Here is a 10973-nt window from a genome sequence, read left to right on the forward strand (position 1 = left end):
AATATCGAATCCCAGTACAATGTGACTACCTTCACTATCCCACTTATGCAATACAATACTCCACAACTACAATGAAATACAACCCAAATATCAATCTAACCTATACCCTATATGGTAGAGGAAAACAACTCTGTCACAATGAAAAGACATTGATCTGACACACATGTATAAAAATGTGGAACAATAACCATGTAGTGTGTTTCCTAGTAGAGTGACCATTTTGTTTTGAAGTATTAGATATCATCCAAAAAGACGGGGGGCTGATCCTAAGGTACGAAAAGGTTTTGGAAACAACTAGAGTTTACCTCCTCATCATCTAACTGATGCCAACTTTAAACTTCAAAAGCCAAGACATGTTCACAATAAAATTAACAGTACTATCATTTCTTACCCTAGTATGCATAAGAGACTATAAAATAGACCAACAACACTTTAAAAAATCATTTTTTAAAGTCCCATAAGATGACATAAGTCTAACAAGTAAAACCCTGTGGGGTACCAAGTTTGTAGGAAATAACATAGACATAACAAAAATAAACACTAGACCCAGTGCTAGCTGCCCTTTTCCTACCCATGGGTGTCTTCCTTCTTCTCCTCAAGAGCATCCTATTTCACATCCTCCCCCTCCACTTTGACCAGTTTGTCCATAATGATCTTCATCAAGTCTTCCATTAGAAACCCATAGATGGATTGAGTAGTCTCGGTAGCCTTACCCAAGTCCTTCTCCTCTTTTATCCCCTATAAGAAGTAAATGGTGGTGGCCATGAAATGCATGACCTTGGTGGAGAATTCAACCAAAATTTCAAATCTCTGGCAGATACCAATTAGATTGTCAGCCAGGTCCCTCATAGGCTTCTCAAGCCTTTCAAGTCTTGCCCTACTAGGGTATGTTTGCCTTTCTTCCCAACACTAGTGGGGGTTTATTTCCTTGGGGATGTGATATCTTTCCCCCCACTTTTGGTTGGGGCATCCTCATGGGTGTCAGAGATATGGGAGGGGCTAATAGGGCTGGGGGTCAGCTTGGTGTCCTAAGGAAAATGCTTCTTTTTTGCATGTTTTATATCACTTTCAGAAGAAGTGGATACATGCTTGGGGGGATTTAAATATTTCCATCTGGGGATTTAAATTTGAATTGTTTGCATAGTTGATAACAGAACATAGAGTGCCAACCTGGCAAGGCCCAGATGGACAGATCATCAGCCGGGAGATTTGGATAGGGACTTGTCGTGTGATGCAAGAACAAGCTGGCTGCAGCAAGGGACGATGACTTGGAGATGACCAGAACTAGTGAGCAGCTCGAAAGGATGATTGAGATGGAGATCAAGGCTCGAGATGTGATTGTCAATGCTGACTTGCTCGAGGATGATGCATATCAGAAGCACATTAAACAGTACGATGATTTTATTAAAGAATCAACATAATATTCATCTCAATGAATCTATTTTCTCTTGTAAATTTGTTTTGATTAATTGGCATATGATAGTTGGTTATTAGTTAGCCGGTTAAGATGAATTTTGTAAACATGCAGAAGAATGAAGGATTTGAATTTAATCACAAAAGTGCATGTATAGGGGCATGCTTGAGAGATTAAGATGCACCCATACAAAGAAAAACTCAATATCCATTCAAAGGTGTGAGCTAGAGGTAGTTGTGTACTTCATAAACGTAGATGATGCTTGAGATATGGGAAGGTGCAAGCTTCAGATTGGCATATGTAATTTTCAAAGGAAAAAGGAATATATATATAGGTGCCTGCTTCATTAAGAACATCTACTTTCAAAAAGAGTTTCAACCTAGTGTTAAGTGTATGCTTAAGGGCAGAGATACACCTCACAAGGTAAAAACTAATGTAGTAAAAGTACACCTAACAATGTAAAATTGATGATTTGATTCTTGTGCTCCAAGAGAAATTACTTACTATTTTGGTCTTTCTAGAAATTGGCCTGTGCTCTTTTTTCCATTCCCCTAGGATTACCTGTAATAGAGATTTGTCATTCATCAAGATCTAAATTGGTATAAACCAGGAGCCACAACTTCAATTTAAAATTTATAACAGAAGAAAATAGAAGGCCAACCACAAAACACTCATTATCAATGCAATTTCATAGTCAAGTAACAAAGAAAGGTACAAAAATGAAACAATCTAGCATTGTCAGGTTGAACCATGTATGTCTTTAAGACAATCTAGGTTGTCGTCCAAGGAAACTAGCAGAAAAAGTTTCTCAAAATATATTAAAGAAAGATATCAAAGAAGGGAGCTCATATTTTAATGATGTTGTAATAAGTATTGAACAATTAGCAGAGATTCCTGAAGAAAGAACAAACATTTCAAACATGATTCATACTATTGAGATTGACGAGGAGACAACAATACCACATGTAGGTCATGTACATGATTAGAAAAGAAAAATAATAGACTTGATTCAATATTGTGTTGTCTTGTGACAGGACATACCCTTGGGCATAGTCATCAAACGGAGAGAGAGTAGGAAAGAAATATCTGACAAAACTTCACTTTCTTCATAGAGGATGACATTTCGGAGAGAAAAAAAGTTCATAGACATAAATGAAAGCTATCGGACAGAGAGCTGTGTTTACATCACAACTAAAGTGACATGCAGAGTTCTGTTATTGCCTAAACATAGCCTGATTTGTTTCTATAGGTTGTTGACACATTGAGTAAACACACAAATTATGCATACAAAAGATGTAAGTTTATGAAAAGGAATCAGAAATAAACAGAATCTAGAGACAACTTTAAGGCCATCTTGGAGGCATATCAAGATGGGAAGGATCAATATTACTAGTTACTATTTTTTTTCCCTGAAATGTCCCTTTACTGATTTCCTATGATATTTCAAGCCTCAAATCAGAACTTTAAAATCAAACATCCAATATTACAAAGATCCACCCATTTCTCAATAAAACCCAAATCGGGTATGTCCAAAATAGTGTCAAAAACTTCACAACTTCCCAAATTATTAATAAGTCTGAAAATGGACATTTTTACAGAAATTTCAGCAGCATAACAACTTACAAAATGACATTTTCAGATCTATATAGCCTTTACACAACAGTTCACAAATGTAGGACAAAAACTATGCTCATCGGGCTCCCGAAATTAACACAAAATGCCCGGAAACACCACAACAACACTAATAATTTATCTCAGAAGTTAAATCACATCCCAATACATATATTCAGCTCTATTTTAACATCTTAAAATCTGAAATACAGCAACAACCCAAACTGATATGAAATACTCAACTGTACACACCAAACTCATACAAAAAACACACCCAAAAATCCACAAATCTGCACTGTTCAGCACAAAGGCAAACTCTGTATGAGCATGCACATGGAATGACTTCAAACTCCCATCCTTAGCCTTCCTGGAAACCTGCGAACTCCCATTCTTAAGTCTTCTTCTCCACAGGTTTGGCAGCCTCTGAAGAACAACAAAGAAATGAGCAAAAATCAAGTTCTGGAATGAGCCCAAAATGCCTCCAAACCCCTTAAAAGAGGGCATGACACTACCTCACGTCCAAGAGGGGTTAATAAAATATAATTTAATAATAATTTTTATTTATTAGTCCATTGGTTTCCAAAGATTAGCCCTTTTTGCCGAAACTTCACCTTTTTGGAGCCTGCCTGCCTTAGCAAAGTTTATTATTTTTTAATTATTTGAAAAGGGGACATGACAAGTCCTCCCATCCCAAATATTGCTTGTCCTCAAGCAATGAAGGTTGGAATTCTCAAGAATATGTGCTCCTTCCCAAGTTGCATCCTCTAGTGGTAATCCTTTCCATTTGACCAAATGCTCTATGACGCTCCTGTTTCTCAATCTTTTCTCTCTTGTATCCAAAATCTCTTCTGGTATCAAAACTAATTTCCCTTTATCATCAAGAGGTGGTAATTCTGTAGATACTATGGTTTGCTAGCCTAGAACCTTCTTTAGGCAAGATACATGGAAAATATTATGTATTTTGCTGTTTGGTGGGAGCTCCAATTCATAAGCTACCTCTCCTACCTTCTTGATGATTTTATAAGGCCCATAGAACCTTGGCTTGAGTTTCTCTGCCCCACTCCTCTTCAAGGTGCTTTGCTTATATGGCTGCAACCTAACAAATACCAAATCTCCCACCTCAAAAGATCTTTCAATCCTTTTCTTGTCAGCATATATCTTTTGTTGGTTTTGTGCATGTTGTAGGTTATCCTTGAGGGACCTTATTATGTCTTGGCTTTGCTTGACGAAATCACTTGCTGCGGGTACTCTGCTATCGGAAAGTATTAGATCAACAAAGGAAAGGGCATCATAACCATAAAGAACATGAAAAGGAGGCATACCAATAGACATGTGATGAGATGTATTGTAACAATACTCCCCTAGGTGTAACCATTTCACCCAAGCATGTTGTTGATTTGAAACATAGTTCCTCAAATATCCCTCTATCCATTTATTAACTATCTCTGTTTGTCCATCTGTTTGAGGGTGATAGCTAGTACTGGGAGTGAGTTCAGTTCCCACCAAATGAAAGAGCTCCTTCCAAAAAGAGCTGAGGAATCTACTGTCCCGGTCACTAACAATGTTTCTAGGTAAACCATGTAATCTAAAAATTTGTTTGAAGAACAATTCGGCCACTTGTGATGCCTTGAAATCAGATGTGATAGGAAAGAAATGTGCATACTTAGTCTATCTACCACCACATGTATGCAATCCTTACCTTGAACCTTGGGCAACCCAGTGATGAAGTCCATGGAAATACTTTCCCATTTTTGTTCGGGAATAGGAAGTGGCTGCAACAACCCTGCAGGAAAATTTTGCTCACTCTTGCTTTGTTGGCATACCATACATTCCTTAATGTGTTTAAGGACATCCTCCTTCATACCCTTCCATGAAAACCGCTCTCGAATTTGCCTGTATGTCTTGAAGTATCCCTGATGACCAGCCAAAGGTGTGTCATGAAAGACCCTCAATATCCTCTCCTTAGTTTTTGACCCTGGCACTAAGAAGATCCTGTTCTTGTAATAAATCAATTCATCAACAACCTTGTACCTGTTATCATCCACTAACTTATCCAAAATCTTGGTGGCAAAGGAATCTTTAGCATACTCTAAAATTATGGAGACTTTCCAATCAACAAAGATAGATGATAAGGAACACAAAGTGGGCTTTCTTGAGAGAGCATCAACAACCACATTATTCTTTTCTTTCATGTATTCAATATCAAAATCATAAGCTTGCAATTTGCTTACCCATTTTTGTTGACGCTCATTCAAATCCCTTTGGTTCAAGAAGAACTTGAGGCTATTATGGTCTGTCTTTACAATGAATCTCCCACATACCAAATATTGTCTAAACTTATGAAGTGCATGCATGATTGCCAACATTTCCTTATCATAGATGGAGTAACCTTTCTCTGATTGATTTAATTTTCTACTCTCAAATGCTATTGGATGTCCCCTTTGAGTTAGGACAGCCCCTATACTTTCTCCAGAAGCATCACATTCAACAACAAAAGGTAAAGAGAAATCTGGAATTGCAAGCACAGGGCACGAACTCATTACCTCCTTAAGCTTATCAAATTTTTTTGTGCCTCTTCTGTCCAAACAAAAGCTCCTTTCTTTGTCAAATCAGTCAAGGGGGCAGCAAGTTGAGAAAATCCCTTGGCAAATCTCCTATAGTAGCTACACAACCCGAAGAAACCTCTCAACTGTGTAAGATTAGTGGGTGGAGGCCAATCCAAAATTGCCTGGATTTTTTGTTGATCAACCTGTACTCCTTTAGAACTTATAATATGTCCCAAATATAAGATCTCTGTCAAACCAAACTCACATTTAGATAGCTTAGCATAGAAGGATTGCTGCTCCAAGATTCCCAAAACAATGTCTATGTGCTTTAGATGCTCTTCCCATGTTTTACTATATATTAAGATATCATCAAAAAATACCAAAACAAATTTTCGAAGATGCTGGCTGAATACCTTATTCATACAAGATTGGAACGTTGCAGGTGCATTAGTGAGTCCAAATGGCATAACAAGAAATTCAAAGTGCCCATAGTGACATCTGAAAGCAGTCTTTTCCACATCTTCACTCCTCATTCGGATTTGATGGTACCCTGATCTTAAGTCAATTTTTGAGAAGTATATAGCACCATGTAACTCATCAATGAGTTCATCTATGCGTGGTATAGGATACCTATTTTTTATGGTCTTCTTGTTTAGAGCCCTGTAGTCTATACACATTCTCATTGTACCATCCTTTTTCTTGACAAGTACCACAGATGATGCAAATGGACTAGAGCTAGGCCTTATGAATCCCATGTTCAGGAGTTCTTTAATAGTTTTTTCAATTTCTTCTTTATAACCTCTTGGATGGCGGTATGGGATTGTTATAACTGGTTTGGCACCCTGTTCTAACTCTATAACATGCTCAAAACCTCTATCTGGTGGTAATCCTGGAGGCAAATCATTGAAAACTATACTATGCTTATCAAAAATATTTTGAATTTCAAAATGGAAATTACCTTGATTCTTTGGAGAACTTGTTGGTTGGATTATGACTCCTGCTGCCCATGTTACTTGTCCTCTTCGAAAAGTCCTCTCCATCCTCTTTGCAGAGACCGCCTTAGGTGCTCCATTCAATAAACCTCTCAATATGACTTTTTTTCCATTGGAATGAAATTTAAACTCCATAGTTTGATGGTTCATGTAATAGCCTCCGATAGAGTGCAACCATTGAACACCCAATACAAGATCTGTCTCCATAATACCAACCACATAGAAGTCATCACATAACTCATGATCTCCTAAGGTCATCTTGAGTTGTTTCACCACCCGTGTGCAAGGCATAGTGAATCCATCAGCTACCGTAACATTGAATCCCTCAAAATCTTCTGCTTTAAGCCCTCTTTTCATGACAAATCCCTCATCGATAAAATTGTGAGTTGCCTCACTATCAAGAAGAACTGTCAACCTTTTCCCTGCTAGTACCCCTCGAATTCGAAAGGGATGGTATCTTGGGACTCCCAATAATGCTGCTAAAGTGCCATCCTTGCTGATTTCTTTTTCTTTCTCTTCTTCTACCTCCTCCTTAGTATCATGAAATTCCTCATGCCCATCTGAATCAGATTCTGAAGCAACTTCAATATAGTGCACTTGACCTTTCACCAAACATCCGTGTCTTGGAGCCCATGGTTCTCTACAAGTAAAACAAAGCTTTTTCCTTCGTAATTCACTCCTAGTCTCTTCATCTACCTTCTTTTTTGCCACATTTATCACATCTTTTGGTGGTAGTGTTGGGAAATATTTTTTTTGAAAATTTCCCTTATGTTGCCAAAGATTTAGGGGTTTTTGATTAGTGATTAATTTCATAGGCACGCAAGTTTCAAGTTGCAAGCTTCTTTTGATAGCTTCCTGTAAGTTTGAGGGTGAGAAAGCCTTAACCAAACCCTTAACAGAATGTTCTAAACCATCAAGAAAAAGATAAACAATCCTCTTTTCACTCATATCAGGTACCATAACGGCCACTTTTTGAAACTCTTCTATATACTCATTAACTGATTTGGTTTGCTTCAACTTTGACAATTCTTTAAAGTACTCTTCATCATCCTTGAGTTCAAATCTATCTATCACTCTTTGACTGAAATCATCAAATGTAGTTACCTGATCATGACCTTGAGTAGTCATTCCATGATACCACCAATCATAGGCTGCATCTTCCAAGTGTAGACTTGCAAATTGAACAGCATCACTCTCCTTCATGGGGTTAAGTGTGAAGAAAGTTTGTAATTTTTGTAGCCATGCTCTAGCTGAAATTTTATTTGTTCCATCAAAAGTAGGTGCTGTAAACTTGCTTATTTTATTTTTGAGCTCTCTTCCACTTATGTCATGCTCCCTCCTGTTCTCTTTCTTGGGCATCAAAGTGTTCATCATATCCACATATTCTCTAAAAGGAACCGAACTACGAAAGTCATCATCTAAGCCATTATAAGTAGCTCTTAATGCAATCAAGTTACCTGTAACCTCTTCCACGGGATTAATGGCTGGATTTGGTACTGGTGGCTCATCTGCAGGCAAGAAAATAGTTTTGGTTGATTTAGATGGTGTGGATTTCAGATTTCTTGGCTCCTTTGAAGTGCTCCCTTTCTCATTAATAGATGCAACTCCTTGTAGTTTTTCTGTCAATATTCGCAAAGCCTCTCTAGTTTCTGCAAAACTATCCACTGTTTACTTCTGAGTATTTTGGATCTCTTGGAAAAATTTCTTTGCCATCTCATCTGGATCAGCCATACTTTTCCCTTCCTTGGATTTTGTACTTTTACTTTCAACTAGAGGTTTGATCAAAATTTATTTATTCTTTTCTCGCTGCAAATATCTTTTTTCTCTTTCACTTAGTTGCATGTGACCATAAATTTTGACATGCAACTGATTAGAAGCAACATGCAACCATAAAATATGACATGCAAGATCTGGGTAGTTGTCAAAACTGACATGCAAGATCTCGGTAGTTGTCAAAATTGACATGCAAGATCTGGGTATTTGTTAAAACTGACATGCAAACTTCTACAAACCCTTAGGCTGGCAAGATCATGGCTCTGATACCACTGAAATGTCCCTTTACTGATTTTGTATGATATTTCAAGCCTCAAATTAGAACTTTAAAATCAAACATCCAATATTACAAAGATCCACCCATTTCTCAATAAAACCCAAATCGGATATGTCCAAAATAGTGCCAAAAACTTCACAACTTCACAAATTATTAATAAGTCTGAAAATGGACATTTTTATAGAAATTTCAGCAGCATAACAGCCTACAAAATGACATTTCCAGATCTGTATAGTCTTTACACAACAGTTCACAAATGTAGGACAAAAACTATGCTCATCGGGCTCCCGAAATTAACACAAAAATGCCCGGAAACACCACAAAAACACTAATAATTTATCTCAGAAGTTAAATCACATCCCAATACATATATTCAGCTCTATTTTAACATCTTAAAGTCTGAAATACAGCAGCAACCCAAACTGATATGAAATACTCAACTGTACACACCAAACTCAAACAAAAAACACACTCAAAAACTCACAAATCTGCACTGTTCAGCACAAAGGCAAACTCTGTATGAGCATGCACATGGAATGGCTTCAAACTCCCATCCTTAGCCTTCCTGGAAACCTGCAAACTCTCGTTCTTGGGTCTCCTTCTCCACAAGTTTGGCAACCTCTGAAGAACAACAAAGAAATGAGCAAAAATCAAGTTCTGGAATGAGCCCAAAATGCCTCCAAACCCCTTAAAAGAGGGAATAACCCTAACTCATGTCCAAGAGGGGTTAATAAAATATAATTTAATAATAATTTTTATTTATTAGTCCATTGGTTTCCAAAGATTAGCCCCTTTTGTCGAAACTTCACCTTTTTGGAGCCTGCCTGCCTTAGCAAAGTTTATTATTTTTTAATTATTTGAAAAGGGGACATGACATTTCCACTTAAATTCTGTATTTCAAAATGCTAGTTATTATCTCTATGAGTTAGCTAAACTAATTTTAAAGTTTTCAAGACAACACATTTTCTCCATTTATCCTCTAGGTACTTGTACTGAATGCTCTCCTTAGGTGGGAAAGAGAGGTACTATTCTAGTACCAAATTGATGGCCAATAAGTCATTGGAAGTGTAAGACCATACTTTTAATCCTAATTGGGCACCTATTGTTTTTTCCTTCTTTGAATGACAATTGGATAAGGGTGTTTGCTCGTGGTGAAGCTAAAATTCTAATTTCAATGTCATGTGTGCAAACACTAGAAGACTCTATCAAATAGCCTTAAGTTCTATCATGACAGAAAATGACCATAGCCACCAAGATGTGGCGGTAATTGGAGACGCTAGAGACTGGTAACGGTACTGGCACAGTAAAGATTCATAAAAAAAAAGGGGATTCTTAGAGACACTAGTAAAATTAAATATTTCTAGAAAATATCATGAGATAGAATTTTGAAAACAAGAATGGTAAATCAGTCAGATAAGAACAATGAATAATGAACGCAATTTTCCTCTAGACCATAACGACAAGAAGAAATCAAACATAGAGGATTTTTTTTGTCCCTCTCAAAAAGTCAAGACTTTCAGTAGTTCCAATCATTATAACTTTGGATGACTTTTCATATCATCTAATATATAGGTATGAAACATTATGAGGGCTTATTTTATTTTTTTGCCTCATTTTTTTTCCCTTTTTCCTTTTAAAGCAGTGTGGCCTAAATTTTCTGGTGGGAGACATCAATGTCTAGTTGGGAGACTTCAGTGATAGCAGGACACAACAGCCAGAAGAGCCTTATGCATCGAGAAGTTTCTAGACATCTCCAGTACTGGTGATGCATCCCAGGGGATGGAAGACATGTCTACGAGTAACCATGAAAATTACAAAGTATTTCTGAGTATTAGATATCCAAGGTAAAGGACATATTTTTCAGAGAGTTCTTAACAGGGGAGTGCCCATCCACTACAAAAACACTTGCAAATAAGAAATAAGCTTCAACCATTTGTCACAAGCATTTCATGAAATGAAGGTTGGTTTTTATCAGGAACAAGTATTAAAAACCAACTATTCTGATTGTGTTCATGTGCATTAAAGAAGAAATCATCTCAACAACTTTTACAAAATTTAGAGCTAGGGAGATGAAGATCTCCATGACTATGGACTTGTTGAGAATCATTTTATTGGGTGACACTTTACTTCTATTAATCATATATGCATCTATGCAAGATGAGTAGGGGCTCATATTATTCATGCAACAAAAGGGAATAACAAACTAGACAACATTCACTTCTCCCTCTGCATCTGATTTCCTACTGAAGTTTTCTATTTAGAATCTGAGGTAGCCAGAATTTAGATCGTGAAAGCCATATGTGTTGATTCTGTCATAGAAGAAAATACAAGTGGTGAATTCAGTGCAGTGCATCAACCAC

Source organism: Cupressus sempervirens, chromosome 3, assembly GCF_028749045.1.
Source record: "Cupressus sempervirens isolate cs-2001-9-10 chromosome 3, ASM2874904v1, whole genome shotgun sequence".
In the NCBI taxonomy this organism is placed as follows: domain Eukaryota; kingdom Viridiplantae; phylum Streptophyta; class Pinopsida; order Cupressales; family Cupressaceae; genus Cupressus; species Cupressus sempervirens.